Source organism: Oncorhynchus gorbuscha, linkage group LG16 (assembly GCF_021184085.1).
Source record: "Oncorhynchus gorbuscha isolate QuinsamMale2020 ecotype Even-year linkage group LG16, OgorEven_v1.0, whole genome shotgun sequence".
NCBI classification, from domain to species: domain Eukaryota; kingdom Metazoa; phylum Chordata; class Actinopteri; order Salmoniformes; family Salmonidae; genus Oncorhynchus; species Oncorhynchus gorbuscha.
Genome location: NC_060188.1, coordinates 25,967,330 through 25,991,923, shown reverse-complemented (window position 1 = coordinate 25,991,923; position 24,594 = coordinate 25,967,330). Strand labels below are relative to the sequence as shown.

General features: G+C 47.2%; 1 pseudogene; it reads right to left on the bottom strand.

Moving 5' to 3' along the window:
• Positions 1–24,594, bottom strand: part of LOC123999718 — a 285,463-nt pseudogene that overhangs the window by 30,782 nt on the left and 230,087 nt on the right.

Genomic DNA, 24,594 nt, shown 5'->3' with positions numbered 1-24,594 from the left:
GCTCTACCGTGTGAAGCCTGGAGAAAACACCTGCCAGTGTCTGCTCTGCTTTCCTTTCCCCCTCAGCCCCAGCTCACCCTCTTCTGTGTCTCTGCTCCTCTTTGAAGATCAAGTCTCAAGAGGATGTGTGTGTGAAACAGTATTTGTGTGTTCCTCTGTGTGTATGTGGGAGAGAGAGGGACAGGGAGAAAGAGAGGTTTTTAAAAATGTTATTTTAAATCAGCCTTTGCCCAACACTTAGGGTTTTGTATGTTTAAGACATTCAATTTGATTGGTTGTTTGCTTATGTGATTGTGTGTGTGTGTGACTGTGTGTGTGTGTGTGTGTGTGTGTGTGTGTGTGTGTGTGTGTGTGTGTGTGTGTGTGTGTGTGTGTGTGTGTGTGTGTGTGTGTGTGTGTGTGTGTGTGTGTGTGTGTGTGTGTGTGTGTGTGTGTGTGTGTGTGTGTGTGTGTGTGTGTGTGTGTGTGTGTGTGTGTGTCAGCCTCCAGTATTTATGCTGCAGTAGTTTATGTGTCGGGGGGCTAGGGTCAGTTTGTTTATCTGGAGTACTTCTCCTGTCCTATTCGGTGTCCTGTGTGAATCTAAGTGTGCGTTCTCTAATTCTCTCCTTCTCTCTTTCTTTCTCTCTCTCGGAGGACCTGAGCCCTAGGACCATGCCCCAGGACTACCTGACATGATGACTCCTTGCTGTCCCCAGTCCACCTGGCCATGCTGCTGCTCCAGTTTCAACTGGCCTGGGCCTTAGGACCATGTCCCAGGACTACCTGACATGAGGACTCCTTGCTGTCCCCAGTCCACCTGACTGTGCTGCTGCTCCAGTTTCAACTGTTCTGCCTTATTATTATTTGACCATGCTGGTCATTTATGAACATTTGAACATCTTGGTCATGTTCTGTTATAATCTCTACCCGGCACAGCCAGAAGAGGACTGGCCACCCCACATAGCCCGGTTCCTCTCTAGGTTTCTTCCTAGGTTTTGGCCTTTCTAGGGAGTTTTTCCTAGCCACCGTGCTTTTACACCTGCATTGTTTGCTGTTTGGGGTTTTAGGCTGGGTTTCTGTACAGCACTTTGAGATATCAGCTGATGTACGAAGGGCTATATAAATAAATTTGATTTGATTTGATTTGTGTGTGTGTGTGTGTGTTTGAGGTGGCAGGAATGGGAGAAATCAAAAGAGGAGTTGAGAATGTGGGCTCCTGCCTGGGCTCGTGATTGTGTCTGCTCTTTGCTGATAAATGGAAGCTTTCCCTGCTGTCTAATCCCTCGCACCAAAACAACCTACAACAGACACAGACACAGACACACACACACACACACTTCAGATATCCAGAAATACAGAAAAGCAAATGAATACCTAACGATTTAATAATAAGAACATTTCACACAGAGGAACAGACATGCTCACGAGCGCGTGGATACACACACACATACACACACATGCACGCTTAGAGCCCGACTGGACTCCCTATCAGCCGCCACAGATACGTAAGCTGCTGTGAGTCAGTCAGGATGATAAGAGCTCAGGTAATTTGGAACGGTTTATTTCCTTAAACATTAAAGAAGATAGAAGGAAGGAACAAATACATCTGTATTTATTCTAACTGTCAAATCTACCAACTAAAGTCTGCAACTCACTTTCCTTCCCCCTTATTTGCTCTCTCTCCCTCTCATGCACACACACACACACACACACACACACACACACACACACACACACACACACACACACACACGCACGCGCACGCGCACACGCACACACACACACACACACACACACACACACACACACACACACACACACACACACACACACACACACACACACACACACACACACACACACACACACACACACACACACACACAAGCTCTCTTACCGGGGAGTTGAAGCGCAGGTGACAGATGTTACAGGAGATGATCTGTTTCTTCTTGAGTGGCTGAGGGACGCCAAACGTGTGGTTGATCACCGCCTTCTGCACCGGGTCCATCTGCAGGACAGACAGGAGACCAGGGGCTAAATCTATCAGTCCATCCGTGACCTCTGACCCCTGATACTCTATAAATCCACAACAAAACTGCATGGAGAATTGGAGATACAACTAAAATCAGCCTGAGGATACAATGACATGCGAGCTCTGATCCAGGGCAGTAGTGTGGGAAGTAGTTAGAGAAAGGGACTTTGGGCAGACAATATATACGATATGTCACATGAGTTTTACTGTGTACGTGCCTAAAGCCGTCAGACTCCTGAGGGAGGGAAGATATTCTCTCCCCATCACAGCTGATGAGGCCAGAGCCAGGGTGACAGCTCTGGGCTTGATTAGAGTGGCGGGATTGCATGATGACAGCTGATTTCAGTGTGGCCCTCATTCAGCACGGTATCAAATATAACAATCACCCTGGACCTTCCCCAGCCTGGCGTCTGGCTCGCCCCGCGCTGTCCTCTCCTCAGAGACAGAGAGGGAGGTGGGGGGTGGCTGTGGAGGGCTGGGTTGGAACAATGTGCTGGGCAAGTCATGTTATACTCAGTGTAACCAGACATATGTCTTCCATGGCATCACTGAGTGTATGGATGGCACTGGCTATTGTCTGATACACAACCCTAAACAATGGCTGCCCCTCAACACACACACACACACACACACACACACACACACACACACACACACACACACACACACACACACACACACACACACACACACACACACACACACACACACACACACACACACACACACACACACACACACACACACACACACACACACACACACTGTCATGCAGGTGAAAGAGGACCCAAAAGCGACTTAACAGAAACAGAGTTTATTTAAGTCCAAACAGGGAATAACAGAAATCCTCTAGACTTGTAGAGGGGAAATAACTGGAGAAGCGGCCACAGACTGCAGGTCGCTTCGGGTAGGCGCAGGCCGTAGTCGACAGAGACACCTGCTCACACGCAGCATCTGATGAAGGCAAAAAAACACGACAGGACAGGGCGATACACAATCACAGCAAAAACACGACAGGACAGGGCGAAACGCAATCACAGCATGGTGAATACAATACAAGGAACCGACGGGACAGGAACGGATCACAAAGGAATAAATAGGGACTCTAATCAGGGGAAAGGATCGGGAACAGGTGTGGGAAGACTAAATGATGATTAGGGGAATAGGAACAGCTGGGAGCAGGAACGGAACGATAGAGAGAAGAGAGAGCGAGAGAGTGAGAGAGGGAGGGGGAGAGAGAGGGATAGAAGGAGGGAAAGAACCAAATAAGACCAGCAGAGGGAAACGAATAGCATGGGGAGCACAGGGACAAGACATGATAATAAATGACAAACATGACAGTACCCCCCACTCACCGAGCGCCTCCTGGCGCACTCGAGGAGGAATCCTGGCGGCAACGGAGGAAATCATCGATGAGTGAACGGTCCAGCACGTCCCGAGACGGAACCCAACTCCTCTCCTCAGGACCGTAACCCTCCCAATCCACTAGGTATTGGTGACCCCGTCCCCGAGAACGCATGTCCATGATCTTATGTACCTTGTAAATAGGTGCGCTCTCGACAAGGACGGGAGGGGGGAGGGAAGACGAACGGGGGTGCGAAGAAAGGGCTTAACACAGGAGACATGGAAGACAGGATGGACGCGACGAAGATGTCGCGGAAGAAGCAGTCGCACAGCGACAGGATTGACGACCTGGGAGACACGGAACGGACCAATGAACCGCGGAGTCAACTTACGAGAAGCTGTCGTAAGAGGAAGGTTGCGAGTGGAAAGCCACACTCTCTGGCCGCAACAATACCTTGGACTCTTAATCCTGCGTTTATTGGCGGCTCTCACCGTCTGTGCCCTGTAACGGCAAAGTGCAGACCTCACCCTCCTCCAGGTGCGCTCACAACGTTGGACAAACGCTTGAGCGGAGGGAACGCTGGACTCGGCAAGCTGGGATGAGAACAGAGGAGGCTGGTAACCCAGACTACTCTGAAACGGAGATAACCCGGTAGCAGACGAAGGAAGCGAATTGTGAGCGTATTCTGCCCAGGGGAGCTGTTCTGCCCAAGACGCAGGGTTTCTGAAAGAAAGGCTGCGTAGTATGCGACCAATCGTCTGATTGGCCCTCTCTGCTTGACCGTTAGACTGGGGATGAAACCCGGAAGAGAGACTGACGGACGCACCAATCAAACGACAGAACTCCCTCCAAAACTGTGACGTGAATTGCGGGCCTCTGTCTGAAACGGCGTCTAACGGGAGGCCATGAATTCTGAATACATTCTCAATAATGATTTGTGCCGTCTCCTTAGCGGAAGGAAGTTTAGCGAGGGGAATGAAATGTGCCGCCTTAGAGAACCTATCGACAACCGTCAGAATCACAGTCTTCCCCGCAGACAAAGGCAGACCGGTAATGAAGTCTAAGGCAATGTGAGACCATGGTCGAGAAGGAATGGGGAGCGGTCTGAGACGACCGGCAGGAGGAGAGTTACCCGACTTAGTCTGCGCGCAGTCCGAACAAGCAGCCACGAAACGGCGCGTGTCACGCTCCTGAGTCGGCCACCAAAAGCGCTGGCGAATAGACGCAAGAGTGCCTCGAACACCGGGATGACCAGCTAACTTGGCAGAGTGAGCCCACTGAAGAACAGCCAGACGAGTGGAAACAGGAACGAAAAGGAGGTTACTAGGACAAGCGCGCGGCGACGCAGTGTGCGTGAGTGCTTGCTTAACCTGTCTTTCAATTCCCCAGACTGTTAACCCGACCACACGCCCATAAGGAAGAATCCCCTCGGGATCAGTAGAAGCCACAGAAGAACTAAACAGACGGGATAAGGCATCAGGCTTGGTGTTCTTGCTACCCGGACGGTAAGAAATCACAAACTCGAAACGAGCGAAAAACAACGCCCAACGAGCTTGACGGGCATTAAGTCGTTTGGCAGAACGGATGTACTCAAGGTTCTTATGGTCTGTCCAAACGACAAAAGGAACGGTCGCCCCCTCCAACCACTGTCGCCATTCGCCTAGGGCTAAGCGGATGGCGAGCAGTTCACGGTTACCCACATCATAGTTGCGCTCAGATGGCGACAGGCGATGAGAAAAATAAGCGCAAGGATGAACCTTATCGTCAGACTGGAAGCGCTGGGATAGAATGGCTCCCACGCCTACCTCTGAAGCGTCAACCTCGACAATGAATTGTCTAGTGACGTCAGGAGTAACGAGGATAGGAGCGGACGTAAAACGTTCCTTTAGAAGATCAAAAGCTCCCTGGGCGGAACCGGACCACTTAAAACACGTCTTGACAGAAGTAAGAGCTGTGAGAGGGGCAGCAACTTGACCGAAATTACGAATGAAACGCCGATAGAAATTAGCGAAACCTAAAAAGCGCTGCAACTCGACACGTGACCTTGGAACGGGCCAATCACTGACAGCTTGGACCTTAGCGGAATCCATCTGAATGCCTTCAGCGGAAATAACGGAACCGAGAAAAGTAACGGAGGAGACATGAAAAGAGCACTTCTCAGCCTTTACGTAGAGACAATTCTCTAAAAGGCGCTGTAGAACACGTCGAACGTGCTGAACATGAATCTCGAGTGACGGAGAAAAAATCAGGATATCGTCAAGATAGACAAAAACAAAAATGTTCAGCATGTCTCTCAGAACATCATTAACTAATGCCTGAAAAACAGCTGGCGCATTGGCGAGACCGAACGGCAGAACCCGGTACTCAAAATGCCCTAACGGAGTGTTAAACGCCGTTTTCCACTCGTCCCCCTCTCTGATGCGCACGAGATGGTAAGCGTTACGAAGGTCCAACTTAGTAAAGCACCTGGCTCCCTGCAGAATCTCGAAGGCTGATGACATAAGGGGAAGCGGATAACGATTCTTAACCGTTATGTCATTCAGCCCTCGATAATCCACGCAGGGGCGCAGAGTACCGTCCTTCTTCTTAACAAAAAGAACCCCGCCCCGGCCGGAGAAGAAGAAGGCACTATGGTACCGGCGTCAAGAGACACAGACAAATAATCCTCGAGAGCCTTACGTTCGGGAGCCGACAGAGAGTATAGTCTACCTCGAGGAGGAGTGGTCCCCGGAAGGAGATCAATACTACAATCATACGACCGGTGAGGAGGAAGGGAGTTGGCTCGGGACCGACTGAAGACCGTGCGCAGATCATGATATTCCTCCGGCACTCCTGTCAAATCGCCAGGTTCCTCCTGAGAAGTAGGGACAGAAGAAACGGGAGGGATGGCAGACATTAAACACTTCACATGACAAGAAACGTTCCAGGATAGGATAGAATTACTAGACCAATTAATAGAAGGATTATGACATACTAGCCAGGGATGACCCAAAACAACAGGTGTAAACGGTGAACGGAAAATCAAAAAAGAAATAGTCTCACTGTGGTTACCAGATACTGTGAGGGTTAAAGGTAGTGTCTCAAATCTGATACTGGGAAGATGACTACCATCTAAGGCGAACATGGGCGTAGGCTTATCTAACTCTCTGAAAGGAATGTCATGTTTCCGAACCCATGCTTCGTCCATGAAACAACCCTCAGCCCCAGAGTCTATCAAGGCACTACATGTAGCACCCGAACCGGTCCAGCGTAGGTGGACCGACAAAGTAGTACAGGACCTTGATGGAGAGACTTGAGTAGTTGCGCTCACCTGTAGCCCTCCGCTTACAGATGAGCTCTGGCTTTTACTGGACATGAATTAACAAAATGTCCAGCAACTCCGCAATAGAGGCACAGGCGGTTGGTGATCCTCCGTTCCCTCTCCTTATTCGAGATGCGAATCCCTCCCAGCTGCATGGGCTCAGTCTCAAAGCCAGAGGAGGGAGATGGTTGCGATGCGGAGCAGGGAAACACCGTTGATGCGAGCTCTCTTCCACGAGCCCGGTGACGAAGATCTACCCGTCGTTCTATGCGGATGGCGAGAGCAATCAAAGAGTCCACATCTGAAGGAACCTCCCGGGAGAGAATCTCATCCTTAACCACTGCGTGGAGTCCCTCCAGAAAACGAGCGAGCAGCGCCGGCTCGTTCCACTCACTAGAGGCAGCAAGAGTGCGAAACTCAATGGAATAATCCGTTATGGACCGTTCACCTTGGCATAAGGAAGCCAGGGCCCTAGAAGCCTCCCCACCAAAAACTGAACGGTCAAAAACCCGAATCATCTCCTCTTTAAAGTTCTGGAATTTGTTAGAGCAATCAGCCCTTGCCTCCCAGATAGCTGTGCCCCATTCTCGAGCCCGGCCAGTAAGGAGTGAAATGACGTAAGCAACCCGAGCTCTCTCTCTAGAGTATGTGTTGGGTTGGAAAGAGAACACAATCTCACACTGCGTGAGAAAGGAGCGGCACTCAGTGGGCTGCCCGGAGTAGCAAGGTGGGTTATTAACCCTAGGTTCTGGAGGCTCGGCAGGCCAGGAAGTAACAGGTGGCACGAGACGTAGACTCTGGAACTGTCCAGAGAGGTCGGAAACCTGAGCGGCCAGGTTCTCCACGGCATGGCGAGCAGCGGACAATTCCTGCTCGTGTCTGCCGAGCATGGCTCCTTGGATCTCGACGGCAGTGTAACGAGCGTCTGAAGTCGCTGGGTCCATTCCTTGGTCGGTTCCTTCTGTCATGCAGGTGAAAGAGGACCCAAAAGCGACTTAACAGAAACAGAGTTTATTTAAGTCCAAACAGGGAATAACAGAAATCCTCTAGACTTGTAGAGGGGAAATAACTGGAGAAGCGGCCACAGACTGCAGGTCGCTTCGGGTAGGCGCAGGCCGTAGTCGACAGAGACACCTGCTCACACGCAGCATCTGATGAAGGCAAAAAAACACGACAGGACAGGGCGATACACAATCACAGCAAAAACACGACAGGACAGGGCGAAACGCAATCACAGCATGGTGAATACAATACAAGGAACCGACGGGACAGGAACGGATCACAAAGGAATAAATAGGGACTCTAATCAGGGGAAAGGATCGGGAACAGGTGTGGGAAGACTAAATGATGATTAGGGGAATAGGAACAGCTGGGAGCAGGAACGGAACGATAGAGAGAAGAGAGAGCGAGAGAGTGAGAGAGGGAGGGGGAGAGAGAGGGATAGAAGGAGGGAAAGAACCAAATAAGACCAGCAGAGGGAAACGAATAGCATGGGGAGCACAGGGACAAGACATGATAATAAATGACAAACATGACACACACACACACACACACACACACACACACACACACACACACACACACACACACACACACACACACACACACACACACACACACACACACACACACACACACACACACACACACACACACACACACACACACACACACTCAAAGAAAACAGCTCTGTTTCTGTGTTGACTAAATAATCTGTTTTCAAAGGCCAGGTGTGGTGGGGTGTGGAATAGAAACAACCTTAAAAGCACCTGTCTTACAACCTCTTCCCTGTGCAACACTGCTTGCCTGCTGTTCCCTCAAGGGTAACCCTACACCCCTCTATTCTGGCTCCTTAAACAACGCGGTGCAGTGCTGCTACCTCGGGGAGCAACTAACCTTTCCCTTCCGAAGCCAAAACTGTGTCATGGAATCAGAGCTCCTCCAGACTGTGCCCCCTGGCCACCTTCACAGGGTACGCCGCACACAACTATTTGTTTTAGGGAGTTGAAAGAATGTGGCCATTGTTTGCCTGCAGCCATCCTGAACATGCCGGTATAAATGCACCTATTGTCTGGCCCTCTTCCTCTCTCCCCGGTCCCCCTCTGCAGAAAGGAGCTATCTCACGGCGGGCCACAGCTGAAACGATGATTGAAGTGCAGGGGAGGTGCAGGGAGAGACTGAAGTCTATTTAGCTCATGAGACAGGTGCATTCATCTTCCTCCTGCACACGCCCCGAACAAAGTGTGCCTCTGCCTCAACGGGCCCCAGAGAACATGAGAGAACATGAATGTCACCCTATTCCCTATGTAGTGCACTACTTTTGGCCAGGGCAGGTAGTGCACAAAACTGGGAATAGGGTGCCATTTAGGACGCATCCTAGGAAAGAGGAAAGGTGAGACTGGAAGAGGGCGAAGGGTCCTAGAGATTAATGCCATAGCTGTATTGGTCTGCTGTGTGTTATATTAGCTAGGTAACATAGCCACTATAGGCTAATTATTCTGTGCCAGAAGTCTGAGGTGGGTGTTATTTGCTGTTATTAACTCTTGACGGCTGGTTGAATTCTAGGGAGTTGGTGGCAAGCGAAAGGCTATGTAGCACATCTGCTAGCTGAATGCTAGAGAAGTAGTGGTTCATAGATGACTTCATAGTGTGGTGATACTGTCGTTTTGTTGTGGTGTGTTTTTCTCTGTGCTGGAAGGCAGGTTGTATGAATAATGCAGCTGTTACTACTACTGCTACTACTACTACTGCTCTACTACTACTACTACTACTGCTCTGACTGGTTGGCTAGTTTACTCCCTGGCTTTGTGATTGGCTAGGCAGGGTTAGACACGTGCACGCTCCCAGACCACCCTCCGATGCAAGACACGTGCACACTCCCAGACCACTATCCGATACAGGAGACGTGCACGCTCCCAGACCACCATCTGATACAGGACACATGCACGCTCCCAGACCACCATCTGATACAGGACATGTACCCATCCATCCCTCCACTGTGTGAATCAGCACCACAGATCTCTGTGTCTCACCTCTCCCTCTCATCCTCCTTTTCTTAGTCCTTTTGAAAGAGTGTAAAGAGTAGGCTGAAGAAGACTGAAAAGGCATGTGTTTCATTTAGAGTTGGTGGAACTTGTGAGGGCTTTCACACAGATGGGAAAAGGGGGTGAACATACACACACACTGTCCACACACACACACTGTAAAAAAAAGGGCCAAAGAAATTGAAACACATACAGTTGAAGTCGGAAGTTTACACACACTTATGTTGGAATCATTCAAATTTATTTTTCAACCACTCCTCACATTTCTTGTTAACAAACTATAGTTTTGGCAAGTCGGTAAGGACATCTACTTTGTGCATGACACAAGTAATTTTTCCAACAAATGGTTACAGACAAATTATTTCACTTATAATTCACTGTATCACAATTCAAGTGGGTCAGAAGTTTACATACACTAAATTGACTGTGCCTTTAAACAGCTTGGAAAATTCCAGAAAATTATGTCATGGCTTTAGAAGCTTCTGATCAGCTAATTGACATCATTTGAGTCAATTGGAGGTGTACCTGTGGATGTATTTCAAGGAGGCCTACTTTCAAACACAGTACCCCTTTGCTTGACATCATGGGAAAATCCAAATAAATCAGCCAAGACCTCAGAAAAATAATTGTAGACCTCCACAAGTCTGGTTCATCCTTGGGAGCAATTTCCAAATGCCTGAAGGTACCACGCTCATCTAAACAAACAATAGCACACAAGTATAAACACCATGGGACCACGCAGCCGTCATACCGCTCAGGAAGGAGACGCGTTCTGTCTCCTGGAGATGAAGGTACTTTGCTGCAAAAAGTGCAAATCAATCCCTGTAAAGATGCTGGAGGAAATAGGTACAAAAGTATCTATATCCACAGTAAACCCGAGTCCTATGTCGACATAACCTGAAAGGCCGCTCAGCAAGGAGGAAGCCACTGCTCCAAAACCGCCATAAAAAGGCCAGACTACGGTTTACAACTGCACATGGGGACAAAGATCGTACTTTTTGGAGAAATATCCTCTGGTCTGATGAAACAAAAATAGAATGTTTTGGCCATAATGACCATCGTTATGTTTGGAGGAAAAATGGGGAGGCTTGCAAGCCGAAGAACACCATCCCAACCGTGAAGCACGGGTGTCGCAGCATCATGTTGTGTGGGTGCTTTGCTGCAGGAGGTACTGGTGCACTTCACAAAATAGATGGCATCATGAGGAGGAAAATTATGTGGATATATTGAAGCAACATCTCAAGACATCAGTCAGAAAGTTAAAGCTTGGTCGCAAATGGCTCTTCCAAATGGAGAATGACCCCAAGCATACTGCCAAAGTTGTGGCAAAATGGCTTAAGGACAACAAAGTCAAGGTATTGGAGTGGCCATCACAAAGCCCTGACCTTAATCCAATGGAAAATTTGTGGGCAGAACTTAAAAAGTGTGTGCAAGCAAGGAGGCCTACAAACCTGACTCAGTTAAATCAGCTCTGTCAGGAGGAAAGGGCCAAAATTCAACTTATTGTGGGAAGCTTGTGGAAGGCTACCCGAAACGTTTGACCCAAGTTAAACAATTTAAAAAGGCAATGTTACCAAATACTATTTGAGTGTATGTAATCTTCTGACCCATAGGGAGTGTGATGAAAGAAATAAAAGCTGAAATAAATCATTCTCTCTACTATTATTCTGACATTTCACATTCTTAAAATAAAGTGGTGATCCTAACTGACCTAAGACAGCGAATTTTGGCAAGGATTAAATGTCAGGAATTGTGAAAAACTTGTCAGGATTTGGCCAGGGTTGTTCTGGTTTTTGGTCACTAGATGCCCCCATTGTGCCTTTTGACCTTTTGTTTTCCCTTGATCCCCATTATTATTTGCACCTGTGCCTCGTTTCCCCTGATTGTATTTAAACCCTTTGTTTTCCTCTGTTCTTTGCTCTGTGTTTGTATGTTAGCACCCAGCCCTAGTACTCTGAGAACTCTTGTTGATCCCGGTGGACTCTCTTGTGGAATTCTGTTTTTTGTTCTTGTTTGTTTGTTTTTTGAGTATCTTTTGAGGCTTTACCTTTACCTTTATCTTTTTGTGCTTTACCTTCCACCTTGTGGATTTACCTTTTTTTACCTTGGGTTGTACCGTGTCGGAGATCTTTGTGGGCTATACTCGGCCTTGTCTCAGGATGGTAAGTTGGTGGTTGAAGATTTCCCTCTAGTGGTGTGGGGGCTGTGCTTTGGCAAAGTGGGTGGGGTTATATCCTTCCTGTTTGGCCCTGTCCGGGTGTCCTCGGATGGGGCCACAGTGTCTCCTGACCCCTCCTGTCTCAGCCTCCAGTATTTATGCTGCAGTGTTTGTGTCGGGGGGCTAGGGTCAGTTTGTTTATCTGGAGTACTTCTCCTGTCCTATTCTGTCCTGTGTAAATCTAAGTGTGCGTTCTCTAATTCTCTCCTTCTCTCTTTCTTTCTCTCTCTCGGAGGACCTGAGCCCTAGGACCATGCCCCAGGACTACCTGACATGATGACTCCTTGCTGTCCCCAGTCCACCTGGCCATGCTGCTGCTCCAGTTTCAACTTGGGCCCTAGGACCATGTCCCAGGACTACCTGACATGAGGACTCCTTGCTGTCCCCAGTCCACCTGGCCATGCTCCTGCTCCAGTTTCAACTGTTCTGCCTTACTATTATTCAACCATGCTGGTCATTTATGAACATTTGAACATCTTGGCCACGTTCTGTTATAATCTCCACCCGGCACAGCCAGAAGAGGACTGGCCACCCCACATATGCTCTCTCTAATTCTCTCTTTCTTTCTCTCTCTCGGAGGACCTGAGCCCTAGGACCGTGCCCCAGGACTACCTGACATGATGGCTCCTTGCTGTCCCCAGTCCACCTGACTGTGCTGCTGCTCAGTTTCAACTGTTCTGCCTTATTATTTTGACCATGCTGGTCATTTATGAACATTTGAACATCTTGGTCATGTTCTGTTATAATCTCTACCCGGCACAGCCAGAAGAGGACTGGCCACCCCACATAGCCCGGTTCCTCTCTAGGTTTCTTCCTAGGTTTTGGCCTTTCTAGGGAGTTTTTCCTAGCCACCGTGCTTTTACACCTGCATTGTTTGCTGTTTGGGGTTTTAGGCTGGGTTTCTGTACAGCACTTTGAGATATCAGCTGATGTACGAAGGGCTATATAAATAAATTTGATTTGATTGTCTTGAAGGATTACCTTTGTTCTTGTAGGATTCCTTTTGAGGTTGTGGAGTTACATGTTTTCCTGAAGAACTTCACTTTTTACTTCATTAAATACACCATCTCAAGTACTGCTGTGTCTGCCTCATCTTCTGGGTTCTGCCGACTATTCGTGGCTCAGTTGGTTAAGTGACTGTTTCTCACTCCGGAGACCCGGGTTCGTAACCGCGTCCTGACAAAACTGAGTTTAAATGTATTTGGCTGAGGTGTATGTAAACTTCTGACTTCAACTGTACACTATATAGGCAAATTGGGAATGGATGTAAACAGTAAGCTGTCATTATGAATGGCCATTCAGATACACTACATGGCCAAACGTATGTGGACACCCCTTCAAATGAGTGGATTTAGCTATTTCAGCCACCCCTGTTACTGACAGGGGTATAAAATCGAGCACACCATCATACAATCTACATAGACAAACATTGGCAGTAGAATGGCCTGTACTGAAGAGCTCAGTGACCGACAATGTGGCACTGTCACCCTTTACCTTTCGGCCATCAGATTTGCCACCAATGCTCCTTATAGGACACATCACTGCACTCTATACTCCTCTGTAAACCGGTCATCTCTGTATACCCGTCGCAAGACCCCCGGGTTGATGCCTATTTATAAAACCCTCTTAGGCCTCGCTCCCCCCTATCTGAGATATCTACTGCAGGCCTCATCCAGTCACATTCTGTTAAAGGTCCCCAAAGCACACACATCCCTGTGTCGCTCGTCTTTTCAGTTCGCTGCAGCCAGCGAATGGAACGAGCTGCAACAAACACTCAAACTGGACAGTTTTATCTCAATCTCTTCATTCAAAGACTCAATCATGGACACTCTTACTGACAGATGTGGCTGCTTTGAGTGATGTATTATTGTCTCTACCTTCTTGCCCTATGTGCTGTTGTCTGAGCCCGATAATGTTTGTACCATGTTTTGTGCTGCTACCATGTTGTTGTCATGTTGTTGTCTTAGGTCTCTCTTTATGTAGTGTTGTCTCTCTTTTGATGTGCTGTGTGTTTTGTCTTATATTTATATACACTACCGTTCAAAAGTTTGGGGTCACTTAGCGAGTTCCATACAGAAATTTGTTTGTAGAGATCGGTGTGGAAGAACTTGACAAGCCAGCACAGAGCCCTGACCTCAACCCCATCAAACACCTTTGAGATGGATTGGAACGCTGACTGCGAGCCAGGTCTAATCGCCCAACATCAGTGCCCAACCTCACTTTTGCTCTTGTGGCTGAATGGAAGCAAGTCCCCACAACAATGTTCCAACATCTAGAGTGGAAAGCCTTCCCAGAAGAGTGGAGGCTGATATCGCAGCAAAGGGGGGTCCTACTCCATATTAATGCCCATGACTTTGGAATGAGATGTATGACAAGCAGATGTCCACACTCACTCACACACTCTCTCTCTTTCTAATGATCAATTAGCCTTTTAAAATGATAAACTTGGATTAGCTAACACAACGTGGCATTGGAACACAGGAATGATGGTTGCTGATAATGGGCCTCTTTACACCTATGTAGATATTCCATAACAAATCTGCTGTTTCCAGCTACAATAGTCATTTACAACATTAACAATGTCTACACTGTATTTCTGATCAATTTGATGTTATTTTAATGGACAAAAAAGTGTTTTTCGTTCAAAAACAAGGACATTTCTAAGTGAGCCCAAACTTTTGAACGGTAGTGTAGGTGGGTGTGGCTCTATAATACCAACAGATATATAGGAATTTAAGGCAATGGCATCAGGCACTTTGAGTAGCCTATTCTTTCAGACATCTTAAGCTCATGAAAATAACAGAATATTTGACAAACAAAAAGGTAATTGAATTCACACTAGCAGTGTGGTAGTTACGTAGATATGACTTGGTGATGTTGATGTGCCATGCCGTGCTGTGTGACTCACCGTGCTGAAGTTAGGGAAGAGGCTGAGGGGGGACGATCCATTGAGCCTGAAGGGCAGGAAGTGCTTGAGGTCGAGGTGGGGCTGCAGGGGCCGTCCCGGAACAGGCAGGGAGGCCAGGAGGGAGTTGCCCTGGGCAGAGGTGCCTGGACAGAACAACAACACAACAGGGTTAGACAAACACCCAGAACAATCATGAGAGACGCTTTGATGTCTCTTTTTCTGTCTCTTCTCACTACCAGTGTGTTTGGTAGGTAAGGAGTGAGGTAAGGTGTGAGGTAAAGAGTGAGGTAAAGAGTGAGATAAGGTGTGAGGTAAAGAGTGAGGTAAGGTGTGAGGTAAGGTGGGAGGTAAAGTAGGAGAAAAGGTGTGAGGTAAGGTGTGAGGTAAGGTGGGATTTAAAGTAGAAGAAAAGTTGTGAGGTAAGGTATGAGGTAAGGTGGGAGGTAAGGTATGAGGTAAGGTGTGAGGTAAGGTGTGAGGTAAGGTGTGAGGTAAGGTGGGGGATAAAGTAGGAGAAAGGTGTGAGGTAAGGTGTGAGGTAAGGAAGGAGGTAAGGAGTGAGGTAAGGTGGGAGGTAAAGTAGGAGAAATGTGTGAGGTAAGATGTGAGGTAAGGTATGAGGTGGGAGGTAAGGTATGAGGTAAGGTGTGAGGTAAGGTGGGAGGTAAGGTATGAGATAAGGTATGAGGTAAGGTGGGAGGTAAGGTATGAGGTAAGGTATGAGATAAGGTATGAGGTAAGGTGGGAGGTAAGGTGGGAGGTAAGGTGTAAGACTGAGGGGGGGGGGGGGGCTGGGCATGTGAGCAACCCCCCTTCACGACCCCCCTACATCCTATCATCCCACTGCCAGAGCTAATCCTTCAAGGACATGCACCGGGTGCTCCCGTATACACACGCACATTTCATTTAATTACAGATTCATTGGCTGTGAGAGGGGAGTGCCTGGCCTGCACCGTATGACCTGGGAAGATGATACCGGATATCAAATGGACCAGGGATGAAGAGATTTCTAATTTTCCAGCTGGCTGCGTTTCAGTGGGTCGATGCTGTGCTGGGTACTTATCCCATCGCCAGGATCAATCATCAGTATCATCTCTGGGTCACCAGACCTGCCCTGAGCATGCGCAATGCAATTCACCATTACAACACACACCATTGATATTATAGGAGGATGAGGAAATATCAGGACACAATAACACACACCTTTAGAAACAGAAGAGATTGACCTCGTAATAACACACACCTTTAGAAACAGAAGAGATTGACCTCGTAATAACACACACCTTTAGAAACAGAAGAGATTGACCTTGTAATAACAAACACCTTTAGAAACAGAAGAGATTGACCTTGTAATAACAAACACCTTTAGAAACAGAAGAGATTGACCTCGTAATAACACACACCTTTAGAAACAGAAGAGATTGACCTCGTAATAACACACACCTTTAGAAACAGAAGATATTGACCTTGTAATAACACACACCTTTAGAAACAGAAGATATTGACCTTGTAATAACACACACCTTTAGAAACAGAAGAGATTGACCTTGTAATAACACACACCTTTAGAAACAGAAGAGATTGACCTTTTAATAACACACACCTTTAGAAACAGAAGAGATTGACCTTGTAATAACACACACCTTTAGAAACAGAAGAGATTGACCTTGAAAGATGTTTATCTTTCATTTGCTGTATTGGACTTGTTAATGTGTGAAAGTTACATATTACAAAAAAATATTTTGGAATTTCAGGCGCTGCCTTTTCAGCGGAATGTTGTCGAGGGGAAAGGTTAAGCTTGAGACCCTGGGTCTCGACCCCGCCCTGTGCAACTGGGTCCTGGGCTTTCTGACGGGTCGCCCACAGTTGGTGAAGGTAGGAAACATCATCTCCACTCAGCTGATCCTCAACACTGGGGCCCCACAAGGGTGTGTTCTCAGCCCTCTCCTGTTTTCCCTGTTCACCCATGACTGTGTGGTCAGGCACACCTCCAACTCAATCATCACGATTGCAGACGACACTACAGTGGTAGGCTTGATTACCAACAATGACAACACAGCCTACAGGGAGGAGGCGAAGGCCCTCGGAGTGTGGTGTCAGGAAAATAACCCCCCACTAAACGTCAACAAAACAAAAGGAGATGATCGTGGTCTTCAGGAAACAGCAGAGGGAGCACCCCCCTATCCACATTGACAGGACAGTAGTGGAAAAGGTGTAAAGTTTTAAGTTCCTCGGCCTACACATCACAGACAAACTGAAATGGTCCACCCACACAGACAGCGTGGTGAAGAAGGTGCAACAGCGCCTCTTCAACCTCAGGAGGCTGAAGAAATTTGGTTTGTCACCTAAAACCCTCACAAACTTCTACAGATGTACAATCGAGAGCATCCTGTCGGGCTGTGTCACCACCTAGTACAGTAACTGTACCGCCCACAACCACAAGGCTCCCCAGAGGGGAGTGCGGTCTGCACAACGCATTGACGGGGGCAAACTACCTGTGCACTCCAAGATACTTACTGCACCCGATGTCACAGGAAAGCCAAAAAGATCATCAAGGACAGCAACCACCCGAGCCACTGCCTGTTCACCCTGCTATTATCCAGAAGGCGAGGTCAGTACAAGTGCATCAAAGCTGGGACTGAGAGACTGAAAAACAGCTTCCATCTCAAGGCCATCAGACTGTTAAACAGCCATCACTAACATAGAGAGGCTGCTGCCTACATACAGACTAAAATCAATGGACACTTTAATAAATTAATTTATTAATTGTATCACTAATTACTTTAATTAAGCAACTTTAATAATGTTTATATATCCTACATTACTCATCTCATTTGTATATACTGTATTTTATACAATCTATTGCATCTTGCCTATGCCGCACGGCAGTCGCACATCCATATATTTATATGCACATATTCTTATTCCATCCCCAGACATTGTGTATATAAGGCAGCCAAGGACAAAGCCAAGGACCTATAATATAATATAGCCATATAACACAACGAGTGAGTATGTATGTATGTATGTATGTATGTATGTATGTATGTATGTATGTATGTATGTATGTATGTATGTATGTATGTATGTATGTATGTATGTATGTATGTATGTATGTATGTATGTATGTATGTATGTATGTATGTATGTATGTATGTATGTATGTCTGTATGTCTGTATGTCTGTACGTATGTATGAAGAATGTGACAGAATAACAATGGGGAAGGCAGCAGTCCTGACAGCCGTCTGCCTCAGGGTTTGATATCAGATTGACAACCAGCCCCTCCCCAGGATGAGTGTTGTGGATGCGTCCCAAATGGCACCCTATTCCCTACATAGTGCACTACTTTTGACCAGGGCCCACAGGGGAAAGGGTGCCATTTGAGATGCAGCCTAGTTTTATAATTGGTCGGTGGAGCTGAGGAGTAAAGGGGCAACGCTGGAGCCCCAGGCATATGTTCACTGTGCTGGGTAGAGGCCTGGCAGTGTCTGCCCCCGGCTGGGTGCTGGGTAGAGGCCTGGCTGTGTCTGCCCCCGGCTGGGTGCTGGGTAGAGGCCTGGCTGTGTCTGCCCCCGGCTGGGTGCTGGGTAGAGGCCTGGCTGTGTCTGCCCCCGGCTGGGTGCTGGGTAGAGGCCTGGCTGTGTCTGCCCCCGGCTGGGTGCTGGGTAGAGGCCTGGCTGTGTCTGCCCCCGGCTGGGTGCTGGGTGAGGACGGCCCACTGCTGTCTGTTTTCCGCCCACAGAGACGGCATGGAGGGCGGACATCAACTCCAGTCATGTGGTCCCCTGCCTTCCACTGCGAGATGTCACACACGTGCGCGCGCGAAGGAGCAGGGTTAGCCTAGCTTGGAGGACAGTTGTCAGCTGATAGTGCATCCCTCCCTCTTTCTCCCTCTGTGGCTCCCAATACAGTGTATTAAATCAGAGGCTGGTTGTTTGCCTGTTTGGATGATAAGACTAGCGCCACGCTGAGGCACACGCATAAGAATCAAGAAATTTACAACAGCCAGCCACAGACAACGGAGTGGTTGCTCTCTGTGTACCGGAGACACATGTGGTAGGGGAGTACCACAAAAACTCATACTAACATCCCTCCACCCATGCACCTCCAGGAAACAAATAACACACAGAGGGAATAAACATACACACACACCTGGATGCATGCACACACACACATTCTCAAAGCCTATGGGAATGCACTAGGTGTACGCCACTGAAATCTATATTAAGGTGTAAAGGTACACAAAAACAAACACATCATACATACAACAGAAGGGAAGGAGGAAATAAAATGTGTGTGTGTGTGTGTGTGTGGACATGTGTTAGGGAGGAGGGGTAGGCTGATTCGGCCCTGAAGCCACAGCTAACCTCCTTCTATCACATTGCGTCATTCTCATTTAATGTGGTGTGTAATGAGTGTGTGTGTGTGTTGTCTGTCCAAAGACATGCCTGTGTGCAGGCTCTGATGTGTTTATGCATCAGTGGTTGTCCAGACAACAAGACTTCCGTGTTAAAACCGAAGAGGACTGGAAGAGGACTCTGCTTACAGTGCTGACTGTCTCTAGAACTTAATCCACAATCCTCTTCCTCCACTGACCATCACAACAACACATATCATCTTAACACATGACTCAGTTACACAACACATCTACCATCATCAGGCACAGCATGATGTTCATAAAAACATTATGTGATTACATTAAGAACATTATTTCCACATTGAGATTGTGGTTTATTTTTTTAATAAAAAAAAAGTTAACCCCCCCCAATTTCATGATATCCAATTGAGATTCAATTACAATCTTGTCTCGTCGCTGCAACTAAGCTAATCCAGCTTTGGCAGGACTCCCTCAGTGTAGCTGATTATGTGGTGGATTTCCGTAAGTGCTTGGAATCAAGAGGCACTGTTTGATATGCTCCTGCACAGCGTCTCGGAGGAGGTTTGCAGCCAAGGAGTTATCTCCGGAATCCCTCATCGCTTTGACCATCCGTATCGATGGGCAATTACGGGAACAACGGAGGGAGACGAATTTGGATTTCGATCACACGCCCAGGGTTCCCACCTTGCCTCCGAGTCATCCCGGAAGCTCCTGACGGTCTTGTTGCCAAGAGAACCTGAGGCTTCCCGACCTGCCCCGAGGGCTGTCGAAGATGGACCGAGTCACCACTTCCTGAGCCTATGCCACTAGGCAGAGCTGGGCTGTCGCCAGCGGAACGGCAATACAGGATCGACACGAAGAGTCTGTATTGCAGGACTCTTGGTCATTTCGTGTCCTCTTGTCCTTTAAAGAAACCAGGCTCAATGGTGGGAGTGGGTACTCTGGTGGGCCATATGGAGAACATTCCTGCTTCCCTTGTTCAAACCCCTTTCATGCCATTTTGCTGTGGGGAGACTCTGGGGCCAACGAGAGCTTTATGGACGCAACCCTGGCGTCTGAGCTGAACATCCCCACTCAGCCCCTCTCCATTCCCATGTACGTTAGAGCGCTGGACGGGCGCTCTATAGGCCAAGTTACCCACAACATCACTACCATCAACATACGTGTGTCAGGGAACCACAGCGAGGCTATCCAGTTCCTCCTCATCAAGTCCCCTCAGATTCTCGTGGTATTGGGATTCTCCTGGCTCCAGCGACACAATCCCCTCATTAACTGGTCTACTGACCCCTGGCTGCCTTGACTTGTCTATTGCCTGCGCCTGTTGGAATATTAAACCATTGTCAATTCGACGTGTCTGCATCTGGGTCTTACCTTGATTCCTGATAGTTCGGGATGAGTTGGACTGCAGAGTGAAGGAAAAGCAGCCAAGAAGTACTCAGCATATGTGGGAACTCCTTCAAGACTGTTGGAAAAGCATTCCAGGCGAAGCTGGTTGAGAGAATGCCAAGAGTGTGCAAAGCTGTCATCAAGGCAAAGGGTGGCTACTTTGAAGAATCTAAAATCAAAAATCGATCACTTTTTTGTTTTCTACTTGATTCCATATGTGTTATTTCATAGTTTTGATGTCTTCACTATTATTCTACATTGTAGAAAATAGTAAAAATAAATAAAAACCCTTGAATGAGTAGGTGTGTCCAAACTTTTGACTGGTACAGTATTTTCTAGCCTTTTGTGTAAGCCCCTCCCCTTTTGTCTTTCTAATGATTTACATTTTGGTCATTTAGCAGACGCTCTTATTTCAGTGCAACTTACAGGCTCAATTATGGTAAAGTGCCTTGCTCAAGGGCACGCTGACAGCTTTTTCACCTAGGGGATTCAAACCAGTGACTTTTCCGCTCATAAAAGCTATACTACTTATTCTCCCACTGCCCCTCAAACCTCCCTAACCCCCATTGAGTGGTGGAGGATGTGGGGAAGGAAGGAGAGAGGAAAGGCTACATGTCTATTTACAGCCCTTTGTAATTATCTGTGTTGGTTGGCACAGTGGGCTTGGTTCAGAACCAGCTGATTGGATCCCTCCCGCCCCTCTCCTGTCACCCTGGCTGTTCTCAACCAATCCAGGTTCCAGCCTGGAAAGAAGAGCCTCTCTCTACCCTCATATATATATATATATATATATATATATATATATATATATATATATATATATATATATATATATATATATATAGTGGGACAAATAAGTATTTAGTCAGCCACCAATTGTGAAAGTTCTCCCACTTAAAAAGATGAGAGAGGCCTGTAATTTTCATCATAGGTACACTTCAACTATGACAGACAAAATGAGGGGAAAAAATCCAGAAAATCACATGGATTTTTTATGAATTTATTTGCAAATTATGGTGGAAAATAATTATTTGGTCACCTACAAACAAGCAAGATCTCTGGCTCTCACAGACCTGTAACTTCTTCTTTAAAAGGCTACCCTGTCCTCCACTCGTTACCTGTATTAATGGCACCTGTTTGAACTTGTTATCAGTATAAAAGACACCTGTCCACAACCTCAAACAGTCACACTCCAAACTCCACTATGGCCAAGACCAAAGAGCTGTCAAAGGACACCAGAAACAAAATTGTAGACCTGCACCAGGCTGGGAAGACTGAATCTGCAATAGGTAAGCAGCTTGGTTTGAAGAAATCAACTGTGGGAGTAATTATTAGGAAATGGAAAACATACAAGACCACTGATAATCTCCCTCGATCTGGGGCTCCACGCAAGATCTCACCCGTGGGGTCAAAATGATCACAAGAACGGTGAGAAAAAATCCCAGAACCACACGGGGGGACCTAGTGAATGACCTGCAGAGAGCTGGGACCAAAGTAACAAAGCCTACCATCAGTAACACACTACGCCGCCAGGGACTCAAATCCTGCAGTGCCAGACGTGTCCCCTTGCTTAAGCCAGCACATGTCCAGGCCCGTCAGAAGTTTGCTAGAGAGCATTTGGATGATCCAGAAGAAGATTGGGAGAATGTCATATGGTCAGATGAAACCAAAATAGAACTTTTTGGTAAAAACTCAACTTGTCGTGTTTGGAGGACAAAGAATGCTGAGTTGCATCCAAAGAACACCATACCTACTGTGAAGCATGGGGGTGGAAACATCATGCTTTGGGGCTGTTTTTCTGCAAAGGGACCAGGACGACTGATCCGTGTAAAGGAAAGAATGAATGGGGCCATGTATCGGGAGATTTTGAGTGAAAACCTCCTTCCATCAGCAAGGGTATTGAAGATGAAACGTGGCTGGGTCTTTCAGCATGACAATGATCCCAAACACACCGCCCGGGCAATGAAGGAGTGGTTTCGTAAGATGCATTTCAAGGTCCTGGAGTGGCCTAGCCAGTCTCCAGATCTCAACCCCATAGAAAATCTTTGTAGGGAGTTGAAAGTCCGTGTTGCCCAGCAACAGCCCCAAAACATCAATGCTCTAGAGGATATCTGCATGGAGGAATGGGCCAAAATACCAGCAACCGTGTGTGAAAACCTTGTGAAGACTTACAGAAAATGTTTGACCTCTGCCGACAAAGGGTAAATAACAAAGTATTAAGATAAACTTTTGTTATTGACCAAATACTTATTTTCCACAATAATTTGCAAATAAATAAATAAAAAATCCTACAATGTGATTTTCTGGATTTTCTTTTCTCATTTTGTCTGTCATAGTTGAAGTGTACCTATGATGAAAATTACAGGCTTCTCTCATATATATATATATATATATCTCAGGGGGTTGCAGAACAACACAAAGATGACAGCAGGCTCCTAAAGATGCGTCCGCAGGCTGTAGAGGACCTCCATGTGGTGGAGTGGACAGAGAGACCTGAGGGTGGCAGGGGTGGAATAATGCCCTATGGATATCACTGCTGCTGCTGTGTCCTTCAGCAAGGTTGACAGGAAGTCCTCGAGCCACATAGGACATAAAGGACATAACATGACTGAATGTCCAACATTAATGTCCTGTATTGTACTGTAGGAGAGGGAAGAGAAATTCATTCAGATCCTGAGCTGGATGTGTCTTTTGTTTATGGCTTTGTCACTGAGACTAGTCACTGTGGTGAAAGACATGGGCTCTAGACTGATTGCCAAAAGCCCCAAGGACAATCACAGCCACATGAATACACCGCTGACACTATCTCAGGTTTAAAATGCTTCAGTGCTATTGGCTGCTGAGTAATGTCCTGTATTATGTCAGATAAACTGTCATATCCAGCTGGGTAAATGGAACTAATGTAGGAATGTAGGCCCGATGCTTTGTCCATGGATTCCATTAAAGGGAGAAAACATGCTCCTTTAGTGAAGGGCCAGTATCACAGTAAGAGTGCGAGCCCAGTTCGTTTTATGCTAATAAGATAATACAATTACTGTTTTATAACTCCAAACATCCCCACCACTACCCCCGCCGTCTGTGTGTGTGTTCTCTTGAGATGCTCCTCTTACACAACCCCTGACGGAGCTCTTCATCATAGCTTACCAAATGTGCACACTAAGGGACGAGCAGTGACATGCACCGTCCCAGTCAGTCACAAGGATGTTGCTCATGCTAGGCTCTGTCCCCCCTGAGCCCCTAATAGGCAGCCACAGCCTGCCTCAGACCATGCACTGATAGGACAGGATGTGACAAGGTAGGATTCTAGTCAAAAGTGCACTAAATAGGGAAGAGTGTGCCATTTGGGATGCAACCGTTAGAAGCCATAAAATACCTAAGATTAGCCCATGTACTGTATTGTATGTGAAAGTGGCTCTGAGCCCAGTGAGACAGTTTGGAGATGTTCTCATAGCTTATAGCCATAGGAGCAATTAAAATACCGAAAAGCCACCAGCGGTCATTCGCTCCGATTCCTCTGAAGGAGAGAAAGAGGGGGGGGGGCGATGGACTGAGAGGGAAAGAAAGGGAGAGTCTTAACAGCCAATTAACTTCCGCTTGATCCCGAGGTTGTGTGAGGACTACCACGGGAGCCATTACTGCATGGACGGAGAACATTAAGCATAATCAGCTTTAATTAAAGACTCCCATCGATGCTCTCTCTATCCCTCTCTCCATCTCTCCATTTCTCTCTCTATTTCTCCCTCTCACTGTCCATACTCTCCTTCAAGCATAATGAAAACCTGAGTTTAAAATGTGATCTGAAGTTGATTAGATGGAACAGCGCATGGTCCATGGATAATGAAGGATATAATAGCTCAGTGTTCTGGCCAATTGATTCTCTTTTCCTGCATGAAATTAACAGAAGTATATTTGTTTCTTTTAACGATGCTGAGTTAATGATCTCACTCATAATATTCTATTACAGTGAAGTCAGACAGAGGAAGGCTGGGAGTTTAGTCT